This window comes from Pseudopipra pipra, chromosome 10, assembly GCF_036250125.1.
Source record: "Pseudopipra pipra isolate bDixPip1 chromosome 10, bDixPip1.hap1, whole genome shotgun sequence".
In the NCBI taxonomy this organism is placed as follows: domain Eukaryota; kingdom Metazoa; phylum Chordata; class Aves; order Passeriformes; family Pipridae; genus Pseudopipra; species Pseudopipra pipra.
This window is the reverse complement of record NC_087558.1, coordinates 24,000,333-24,011,777: the sequence shown is the minus strand read 5'-3', so window position 1 is coordinate 24,011,777 and position 11,445 is coordinate 24,000,333. Positions and strand designations below refer to the sequence as shown.

Below are 11,445 nucleotides of genomic sequence, written 5' to 3'. Positions count from 1 at the left end.
AGACCCCTGAGACCATGGAGTCCAACCCATGACCGAACACCACCACAACTGGACCAAGGCACTGAGTGCCACATCCAGTCTTTCCTTAAGCACCTCCAGAGGTGGCGACTCGGCCACCTCCCTGGGCAGCCCATTCCAGAGGTACCTGTGCTGTGTCCGGCTGTTTGTGGAGCAGGGGCAGCGCAGAGCTGGAGCCGGAGGGAGAACTGACAGCACCCACCGACCTCCGCCCCCGCGGCCCCTCTGCGCACGCGCGCGGCCCCGCCCCGGAATTGAGGCGCCCGCGGGGGGGCTCTCACGACCGCGCCCCGCCTCTCTGCGCATGCGCGGGGCCGCCGCGCCTCTCGTGCCCCCGCCGGGGGGCGCTGCCACCGCCCCGCCCCTGCCCCGCGCGCCCTGACATAGCGCGCGTGCGCACCGACGCGGGGCGCGTGCGCCGCGCGGGCGCTGGCGGCGGGGGAGGCGGAGGGAAGATGGCGGGCGGCTGCGGCCGCGGTTCGTGAGGTGGCGGCGCTGCCGGGGCCGGGAGGACGAGGCGGGCGGCGAGGCGGCGGCGGGGCGCGGAGTCCCGGTACGAGAGGCCGGCTGGGCGTGAGTGCGGCTCGGTGCTGGGCGGGGCGGGTGAGCAGCCCCGGGAAACGCGGCCGCCTCCGCCATCTTTAGGCCGCGGCCCAGGACCGGCGCGGCCGGGGCAGGGCGGGGGCCGCCGGCCGGAACAGCGGATGCCCGGGCCGGGACGCCCCGGGGAGCGGCGTGAGCCGAGCGCAGGCCCAGCGCCGCAGCCGGGCCCCGGGGTGCGGTTGCTCGAGGGCCGGGGCAGGGAGCGGACGGTAGGGCCCCCGTCCCGCCTGCCACACAGGTGTGTGGTGGCGGCCTCGCCCGACTATCAGTCCTGCCCTTTTTTACCTTTTTTTTTTTTTTTTTAATGTTACTCTTTCCTCTGCTTTGGGTCTGTGTGGAGACCGGCTTGTGGCTGCTTGACGATAGGGCTGGGGAAGCCCTGGCCATTACGGGCCCTGTTAGATACATCACATCACATTTTCTATTTATGCAGTCCTTCACAAGAGGGATTCTCTCTGTATTAAGGAGAGAAAATAAACAGTTACAGACTGGCTAGTATTTGAGCTTCTCAGATGCCAGGTGAGATAACTGCATTTCCCAATAAAGGGCGGTCTTAGTGCTGGGGGCCGATAAACATTGGTAGAAGGATGGGAAGGCAATACGTTCATATTATATCTTGGCTTTTCTTACGGGTTCTGAAAGTGCTGTTGCTCACATTTTCCACTGTATAATGCTGTACAATAATCCTACTGTTAAAATATGTTCCTTGCCATATAATAAGACAGCCGTGTGCAGCAGGCACTTGCTCTTGCAGGCAGGGTGGGAGGGTTTAATGACCATGTGGTGTCACATTCCACTGATTGAGACTCACCAGCCTGTGGTCACGGCATGGGTAGCAAAGCTAGGGGACCTGTTAAACTTGAAAAAATACTTCAGTGTTTTTCCCTTGGAGAGAACTCATTAAACTTCGTGCCTTCTTAGAGATGGGTGTTATTTCTCTCTTGCTAACTGTTGGCTTCTTTGTTATGAGCCCTGTGGTCTTAAATGCAGTATTTTGAGATATTGGCATTTGCTTAGGCACATCTGCTTGTCTGATAGAATAGGTAAGTAATTTTGTGCTCTACAAGTCTTGTATCACATCACATCTTTACTTGCAATTTCTGGGTACTATTTGAGAATCTGATTTTCTTTGTGGACAACAGTCCCTTATCCTTCTTCTTGCAGCAGATGTTTATTCTTCTATGCTTTTCTTAACTCAAACTGTTTTATCCTTCCTTTAAGAGAGGTGACACTACATGTCAGAGAGTTTATTGTATGCAAAGTGTTGTGCCAAAATACTTTGGGGTTCCCTCCTCCTGAATTCTTTAGCAAGTAAACTGACTCAATAACTCAGCAGTTTGCTGCAATATTCTGCCATCATCTTACTATAAGAATATATAATCATCACACATTTCTGAAAATTCTGGTTCTTAACAACTTGTTCAGTTGTGCTGTAGTAGTTCAAGTGGGAAGATCTGAAAATGTAGATACTGAAAACAAATGAAAATATGGAAAAATGGGGGAAAAAACCCCTTTGAGCTGCAGAGAATGTTAGATGTGAGCACCTAGTGAATGTTTAATACTCCTAGACTTGCTAAAACCTTTTAATTTAAAAGTCAGTCACTACAGTTACAGTCTTTCCCTGTTGCCTGAAGTGTTCATCCTCCATTGAGTCCTTGCAGCTATAAACATTAGGCTGTTTGGACTATTGGAATTGAAAATTTCTCATCAGCTTTGTATTTCCTGTTATCAGCACAAGAAGTAAAAGCTCAGTAATCCTAAATTGTGCTTGAGATAGAGGTATGAGGAATGCATTCATTTGCTGCAGCACAGAGGCCCTGATCTGAGGAGGGAATGAGAAATCTCCTGTTTTGTTCCCATCTCTAACAAATGTCCAAGTCTTCTGAGTCACCTGAAAAAAAATCGTGGAGAAAACATTGGATTGAGTTGCAGTATGGAAGAAACACAGTTTAACTTTGTATTGAGGTGATTCCATGCAAAATATTTCACTTTGTCCATCTGCTAAGGCCTGAGGTTGATGATATATAGGGAATTTCAGTAGTTGGTTCAGGAATGCTGGAAATGAAAATCATTTTAGACTTGCTCAGGTATAGGTTATAGTTTAGAAAACGACCCCTATCTCTGTGCAGGAAATTGTAAAAACAAGCTAAAAGCTGTCTGCAGTGTGTTTGTGATTTTTACAGAATTTGTTCTTTATTTGCTGTATTTTCATTCCTGGTATTGTATCATTTTGTTATTGGAAGCTTTATACGAAGCAAAAATACAGAGATGCTGGTTTGGTTGGTGTAGTTAATGAGGAGGCCTCAGTGGAACTGAACATTGTTAGAGCTTGGTGGTGTGCAGGGGATACAGGAAAGGTCTTTCAGAAGATTGAAACCTTAAGATAACCTTGGTTTTGCTTCTTATAGAGAATCTCTGGAAGTAAGAGCAGAGAAGTAGAGTTTTTGATGGCTAACAGGTCTTCATTTGTATTTTGTCATTAATTTTACTTCAGTTTGGAGCATCCCTGTTTTCTAAATGGTGCTAAACTTCCCAGCAATTTGTTCTTGCTCACCAGTATTTAAAAAAGCTACTCAGCATTCCCTAGGACGTCAGTTCTGGTTTAACCAGCTCTCCACGTTCAGGCTGGGTGTACCAGTCATTCTGTTGTACAGCTTGAAATAGGATGTGAAGTGTATATGTGCCAGGAAAGCAGGTGAGCTCTTGTGTTGTGACACCCCTTTTGCTGGCAGTGATGTGACACTTCTTTGGTGCAGATCCTGCTGAGTTGCTTGTGGTCATGGTCACAGTTTGTAAGGCACTCTCCAGGTATGGAGGGGTACCAGAGACCAAAGTATTTCATGCTTTGGAACTAAGCCAACTGATGTTGTTCCTGTTCTACCTCTGCACCAAATTATAAAATGGGAGTATGATTCTTTACAGCAAGAATGGCCTTGATAAACAGATCCCAGTTTATCTGGGAAGCTATGTACCTGTTTGTTTGGGGTTTTTCACTTAAGGAGGGAAAAAAAATTACCTAAATTCTGTTCATAAAGATACCTTGCTGAACAGGCAGAATAAGTGCCAACTGCTATCATATTGGATAATACTTAATGCTGAAAATCCATGTAAATATACTTTAAGGATTGAAAAATGTACCAAGTCTAACAATAATGAATTGTACTAAGTTGCACTGAAGTCTTACCAGGAGCTGGGTGTTCTGTTTTAAGTAGTTTCACTAACTGTGGCTTTTATCACAGTTTCTCTCAGTTGTAGGAGGAAAGACTTGTTCTACAGTATTGAACTTCACTGTTGACTAACCCTGATAAAGCTTATGTTGTACACAAGTGTTGTTTCAAACAATTACATGTAGGTGTTCTTACACATATAAAAAGTACAAGCAGTGTTTCACATTCTTCAGACACAAATGGAAACATCTCTTCCTCTCTGGGCATTTACTGCAGCAGGTGACCGTGGTGCATTGTTTTCTACCAGAAGAAGAGGTAGAAATTTGTCTTCAGTTTTGTTTTTCCTTCAAATAGGATTTTTTTTCCCATACACTGTTGTTAAATCTGAACACTCCCAATTTTCTATTTACTTTCAGTTAGTTGATTTTGATATGAAGAACAAAAACATGCCAGTCATGAGCTCATTAGTGCTGTTCTGTTATTCTTCAGTATAATGAAATGCAATGGTTCAAAACAAATTCTGTTGACTTTTGAAGCTTTGAAAATGTTATCAGTGTAGTTGTGAATTTTAACTTAGAATTTTTAGTAGTTTTGCATAATTAAAATCCTAGTATTCTACCTGTCTTCTCTTGGTACCAGAGTTGATACAGTGGTGCAGGCAGCTGTACCAGGGGACCCTTTCTGTGAGCAAAAGTAGGATGTTTGGTTTTAGTCTGGCTCACTTTTGTGTTTTGGCTTGTGAGTTGGAAACACTGGATCTGGAACCACTGAGGTGGGAAAGAGGAGGTGATGGTAAATCCCTGTCTGTGCCGTGGTGTTGACTTAGGCTGCCCTGTCTGACTGTAACTGTGTTGAGGGGCAGCCTGTGCACTTCCAAATGGATATAGCAGATAGGGATGAAAATACACCCCTCAAATTCTGATCATGTCTTTAAATACCAAGCTTTAAATCAAGGCAGGTGGTCATGAAGCTTGGAATTTTGGTAACTCTTAGTCACTCAGCTTTGACCTTACCCAAAAGTGAGTGCCCCTGAGTTGAACAGTGTGGCAGGAGGGGCATAGGCCAAAAGCAGTTTTGCCATTGGAACTATAGATTTGTTGGCACTGCTCAGTTCTGTATACTAATGTTTTATACACTTCAATAGGAGCACACAGGTACTTGAATTAATCAGTGTTTCTTGGGTTTAAAAATTTGGGGGTTCCTTTAAATCATCCCAAATCGAAAAAACATATACAAAAGAATATGTTAATGTGTCACTTTTTAAAAGGAGGCCAGAGACTGGATGACAAGGAGTCTGTAGTATTTAATGGGTTTGGTATAGTTTTTGTGTTCTGGTGAAGCTTTGGCAGCGTGGTGATTTGTATTTTACCATTGGTATAGGAGTATTCATCTGCAGACTTGAGTCTGGAGGAGCTGTGCTTTGGGCTGGATAAGTAGTGCCACAGCTCCAGCTGATGGAAGTGCTGGATTTACAGCCTGAGGGCTGTGTGGTGGTGCAGCTCTGACCTGTCCTGTGTACCTTTGCAGTCCTCTAATCTGGCATGGCAGTGCCAAGTGGTAACTTCCCCTGCTTCTGATCCTTTGGTTTTCCTCCTGTGTCAGCAAAGTCGTTCCTAGAACTCCACAGTCAGTTGCCTGGGGTTGGACCAATGTTAACAAAAAGGATCTCTTAACACAGAGTTGTTTCTTAGGTGTGTGTCCAGTGTGGTCACCAGATGTTGATGTTGGCTTGAAGGAGGGGTCATGTAGGACAGGAACACACAGTTTGGGTCAAGCCAGGACTGCTTTTTTTTTTTTTTTCTGGGTCTCAGCAGTTTTAGGTTGGCTTCAGGTCATCTCAGCAGTTTCTAGACTCTTCACATAGTGCTCAAGTTCCCTCAGTAGCTATTGTTGCACTTAAATTGTGGGATCAGAATGAGCAGTCATGATTTCTACTCTTATTCTCCTTCCCCCATCCCAGTAAAAATCACCACTTGACTTTGAAAGTGCCTTTTTTCCTGTCAGGACAGGTTTGTAAGCAAACCATTGCACCTCTTTGCTCAGACTGGTGAAATGTTATGATTATGTCACAAGAAAAAATGTAGATTTGTAGCCCAGAATTGGAAGCAGGAGGGTGCAGACTGAATGAGTATTAATATAGTGTGTTCATTCTGCAATATTTGCACTGTTTCTCAGTTGTGAGGTTTGGAGTTCAATTCATACTTGAGTCAGTCAAGTATATTTTGTAATCTCTTTCTATGGATGGATGCAAATATTTTGGTCTTCTCAGCGAATCCAAGCCTAATAAATAAAGTAGCTTTTTCTAGTAATATCTTTTGTAGACTCTTGACTAATATAAGCCACAGCTGCCAAGCTTTCTATGCAGTTAGATGAAAATACTGACCTAAAACTGGTGATGGAAGTGCTGGATTTGCCAGAAAAACTTGCTGATATTCTCAAGGCAGGCAACATGAAGTAGGAAAGAAATGCCAAGGGATTTTAGCCTTTTGGAGAACTCTGGCTTTCCAGACTGAAGCTCTCTGGTGAGGTGCCTTTCTACTGAATTGTCATTCTCATGGGGAAGCTTGACTCTTCCTGTAGTTGGGAAAATCAGACACTGAACCCTTGCTCCTTGAAAGGCTTTGTACGAGCTTATGTGTGTGAGCTTGAATCTCCTTTACTGGGAAATGTATTGACACAGAAAATGATCACATGCTTTCATTGAGCACTACTAAATGTCAAAGCAAAGGCTGTTTACCAGTGAACTGAAATATGGTCTTTGAGCAGTGTCTGTCTGTATATCTGTACCTTCACAACCAGGCGTTTGCATGGCGTGTAATCCGCAAGCAGAGACCAGAAAACACATTTCTGCAAAAGTTGGCTCTGTGATTCCAGTTAAAAGAAAGTGTATTTCTAATTTCTTTGAGTTGTATGAGATATTTATACATCACTCATCAGTTTAGAAAGTGTTCTAATATTGAAAGTTTCTTTATATAGAAAAAATCTCTAAGTTGGCTGTCTTTGAATATAGGTGTGTTTCTGACAAAACTTTCAGAAGGTAGAGTTTAAAACACCGGGAGCCTGAAACTGCAATAACCAACACAGTGTATTTTTTCCTGTTGTAAGTTTGTTCCACATTGGAGTAAACAGTTTCTAGCCTAATTAGTAACAAGCGAGTTATGCATTGATCTTCCACACCAAACTGTGGCTAAAGAATAATTTGTGTGTGTGCTAGACTTTTAAATCTTGACTGAAGCAACTGGTGAGAAGCTACACATCCACATGAGTAACTAGAACTCTACTTGGTCAAAGTAGTTTAGAATTGCTGTTTTCTTTCACTATTTCCTTAATTCAGAGGATATTTGATGGGATTTGTTGTTTTTTAAACTCAGATTCAACAAAGAGTAAAAAATTGGAAACATTGATTGTGTAAGTTTGCTTTCAGTTTTGTAGCAGGGTCCACAAAGCTTGGTTAGCAGCATTGTGGGATTCAATAAGGTTTGAATTGTTCTCTGCAATTCCATCACTCTTGCTTCAGTGTCTCTTTATTAGCTAAGTCCAGGCATAGCAAATGTAGGTATTAATTTGCATATTTTGCTATAAACATAGTTGCTAATTTAACTGCTTGAAAACCTGAAGTTTTGGATTGGAGCGAATAACAAACGAATTTCTGTCGGTTAAATCTTTCTGTGTGCATCTGCTACATCTTTTTATTAAAAGGGAATTAAAAACCCTTGGAAAAAATTTCCTTGGACGTTGCTAAGAAAATATTGTAGGGTAATGTTTAATAGGGCATTTGTTCTGCAGTGTGGCTGTAAAAGTGTTTACTATCTTCTTTTCTTATGTTGAATCCATGAACTGTGTAAAACATGAATACATGAACCTTGGCATGCCCAGAAGATGGGGGCTCTGTTGCACAAAGCCTCCACTTCTGGATTTGAGTGAGACATCAGTGGTGAATGGCTTTTGTCATTGAAATATGCAGTGAAATAGAAAGTTCTTTTATCTTGAAGTGTTCTATGTTTTTGAAACATGGTTTTTAACTCCTGAAAAACATTGCTTTTAGTTGTGGGTTGTTAGGGGTTTTTTTTTACACTTCTCACCATATAAAGGCACATTTTTTCACATGATCACACATGATAGCACTATTACCCTCCCCCTGCTATCCCTTCCAGACTTCAATTTCTTGGTTATGGAAACTTAAGACACACTTCTGCCTTTATTTGGCCCAGAAAGTGTTGTGGCACAGAGCACTGCTTTGTCAGAAGACTGGCCCGAGTAACACTAAATGGGGGGCAGGGAGCAAGCATTCTTTGGATTGTGAAGTAGAGATTTTCTTAATTCTTTTGATGTTTGCAATTTCTTTTCTATTTAAAAGCAAATGTTACAGGAGTTCTGGATATGTTTGTTAAGCATTCAGTAGATAAAGGTTATGAAAGGTGAATCTTTGTAAAAAGTTGCAACTCTTAATAATTCACAAGTTTTACTAAAAAGGCTTTGGTATCTTGTCAGCATTGAATTTGCAACCCTTAGGGTCTCAGAGACTCAGCTGTGTTAAGTGTATTAAAATGTACGTTTCTGTTTCATAGTGTGAAGAGAATCAAACTGTTGATAGATTGTATGGGCTTTGTTCTCTTTATCATCAGAATTTCAGTAGGCTGTTTCTGAAACAGTTTGCTGTATTTCCCTACCTAAGTTTTGCTCTACAAACTGCCATAGTCCTTCCAGTCCTCTTCTCTTCCACTAATTATAAAGTTCTCTGAAGATTGTTTCCTGCAGGATTTCTTGTCACTCTTTCTCCTCTTCCCTGTCTGTCCGTGGCCATCCCATTGTGTACCTAACAGTAGCACTTGAGGGATGCTGTGAGGAATGGGTCAGCAGGAGCACATGGACATCAGCAAGGAGGTGTGCCAGTTGTCCCTGGGCAGGCAGAGCCTCGTGGGTTTGTACAGGATGGAGCATGACTGGCTGCACAGAGAGTTGCAGCCAATGCCAAGCTGAATACAAACCAACAATTGTTCTCCTTACAAGTAAAGCCACAACTGCATATTGGGTGAAACTAGGAGGAGCATCTCAAGCAGATTCGACTGTGATTTCTTTGTTGTTGTTCACCAAGTTTAATGTTGGTTCAGCAGGTTTTGATACAATAACCAGCTGAAGAGTATCTTGATATTAAGAATAAGCAAGGATGAGAGGCTTTTTTTTTTTAGTATTTGTCATGGCATGTTTTGTGGTTTAAAAGTGACGCCTAAAGTTTTGTTTCCTGTCAAAGCAGCATCAGTGATCACTTCAGCATGAGAACCAGGCTGGATGTACTCAGCTGGTTAAGATGAATTGCTGTTGTCATACTGAGGCACAGTAGTGAAAGACAGGCTGGGTTATAATCTAAATGCTTGTCTTGACAAATGCTAAGCAGGAGTTGAGAAAAGTGGATATATGTGGGTAGATTAGAGGGAGGAAGAATATTTTGTTTTTTAAAAACTATTAAAATATTGTGAGTAAACTTTAACTTAAAAGCCAGGTTGTCAAATGGGTACTAGTGAAATCATGGCAGCAAACCAAATCCTGCCTGTTTCCTCACTGAGCTCTGGGTGCAGTCTGCCACGCACCCTCTTCCTGCATTTCCTTGCTTCCATGTTTGTTTTGAAGTACAGCTCAAGAAACTTGCTGTACAAGTTGCTTTGGTGAGGTGCAGAAAGGGGATAATTCCAGGCTGCTGTACTCATGAGTTTTCTCTGTGTGGCCAAAGTGGTAAAAGCAGGAGCTGTCTGAGTCCTGTGAACTGAAGGATTTTGACTCTATGATGTATGGAAGCACCTGATCTTCTATAAATACGTCTGCTTTGGAATGAATCAGGGGTTTTGTTTGAGCATAAAAAGAGGAACGTTTGTGATTTAATTATTAGGTATTTGTTGAGTGCTAGAAATACAAAATTTGAAAAAAGTGTTAAATGTATGTGTAACTTACGTGCAGCTAAGCAGCCTCAACTGTTTAGGCTTGTCCCCCACGCTCTGAAACCTGAGATTTTCAGACTGGCTATTTGAAGGTGTTTCCCTGATAGCCCATTATCCTTTGGGATTTTAGATATCCATCTGTCTGTATGTTTGCTCTGCTGTTTCAGAGGTTCTTAAGCATTGTGTTTGTATGTGAAACTTCAGAGGTGTAGGGCTTTTGTGAATTAAATATCAGCACTCCTCCTCCCCTGCAGAGAATAAACCCTTTGAATCCAAAACTGCATCAATCTTATCACATTTTGTCATGTTACATGTTCTGTCCTTTCAGACTCCATATAGTGTGTGTATATAATTGGGTTCTGTTAAAAATCCAAAGGTTTGAACTTCATAGTGAAACTGGGCATTATGAAAGTACAGAACTGAAGTTAAGGGGGGGGAGGGATATACTTTTGCATGTTTAGGGTTTTGATCATGCCAGTGCAGCAGGTTTTGGACTGTGCATGAGACAAAAATCTTTGGTGTATTTCCAAATAAGAACAGATTTATGAACCTTTTGGGGCAGAGTAGTTTATTCTGACTTGCCAAGTCAAAATATCTGTTTGTGTTTTAATGAAGAATAGGAGGTTTTTATTTTTATATTTTCTGTTGGAACAGAATGACTGGAATGAGGAAAGCTGCTAAATCCTTTCCCCCTCATTTGCATGGTCAGGATTTAAACCCCATTTATTAGGGAAGTGTTGCTCACAAGTAGAATAGGACAGAGAACAGATGCAGATGTATATTGGGAGCACAGCAGCAGAACCCCAGGAAAATGTGCTTGTTGCAGAGAGCAGGGATGTTGTGTAATAGCAGTGTTGTGTAACACAGGTCAGTATTTTTGCCTTGACTTTTGTGATTTGGTGTGTTATGGACTTCCAGCACCTGTTCTTAATTAAGGACTCTCTCAAATTGTAATAGTCTTGTTTTTAAGTTTAAACTTGCTGTACTCACTGCTGCATGTCCTGTAGAAAATGTTTGGAGGTCTGCATATAAAAATGCACAAAACTGCATGCTGCTGTTGTGCCTTATGTAATTCAAAAGTGGGAATAAGATTTCTAAATACTCAGAGGTCAAGAATCTTAAGCAATTTTTTCCTGCTGTTACAGGTCTGCTGTAGACAACTTTGCACTTCGTTATCACATCTAATTTTTAAACTAGTTTTATATTCCTGCTTAATGCACCAGTTCTCTTTCATAAATAGTGGGAGAGATACCATCTTTTAGATGTAGCACTAATTCTGCTGAAACAGCTTAATCTGTCTCAAATCTGTCTTAAAGCCAACTGTAAAAAGAAAATAGTAAAAATTATTTGAAATTTTTGAGAGCCTCAAAAAGATGTAGAATGTTCAGACTTTGGGTCATCTTGTATTGTAAATCTGATAATGTTTTGCCAATACCATAGGAAATTGAAACACAAAGCAATTCAAGGAATAGGTCAAATTAATATATTCTTCACTAGATCTACAATTTGGCATAATTTTTTCTTTTTCACAGTTTTTTCTGTGTTTTCAGAGTGGATTTGTCTAATGTGCTGTGAGGGAAACATGGAAAATGATGCCATCTGCATAGAGCAGAAGCAAAGTCTCATGTGCTGTGAGAGATTCAACTTCCTGGGGAGGGGCAGAGGAGGGGCAGGGACTGAGCTCTGCTCTGGGGGGACCAGGGACAGCACCCAGGGAATGGCTG

At 42.2% G+C, this 11,445-nt stretch overlaps 1 protein-coding gene across 4 annotated transcripts in view; it reads left to right on the top strand.

The window, feature by feature from the left end:
- Positions 1 to 424: 424 nt before the first annotated feature.
- WDR33 (WD repeat domain 33) overlaps positions 425 to 11,445 on the top strand; it is a 69,448-nt gene continuing 58,427 nt past the window's right edge. For 3 of the 4 annotated variants that reach the window (XM_064666919.1, XM_064666920.1, XM_064666922.1), the window contains exon 1: positions 426 to 571. The gene's annotated coding sequence lies outside the window, so the exon portion shown is untranslated. Of the gene's footprint in view, positions 572 to 11,445 lie in introns of all 4 variants that reach the window. The other variant, XM_064666923.1, reaches the window with a different exon arrangement.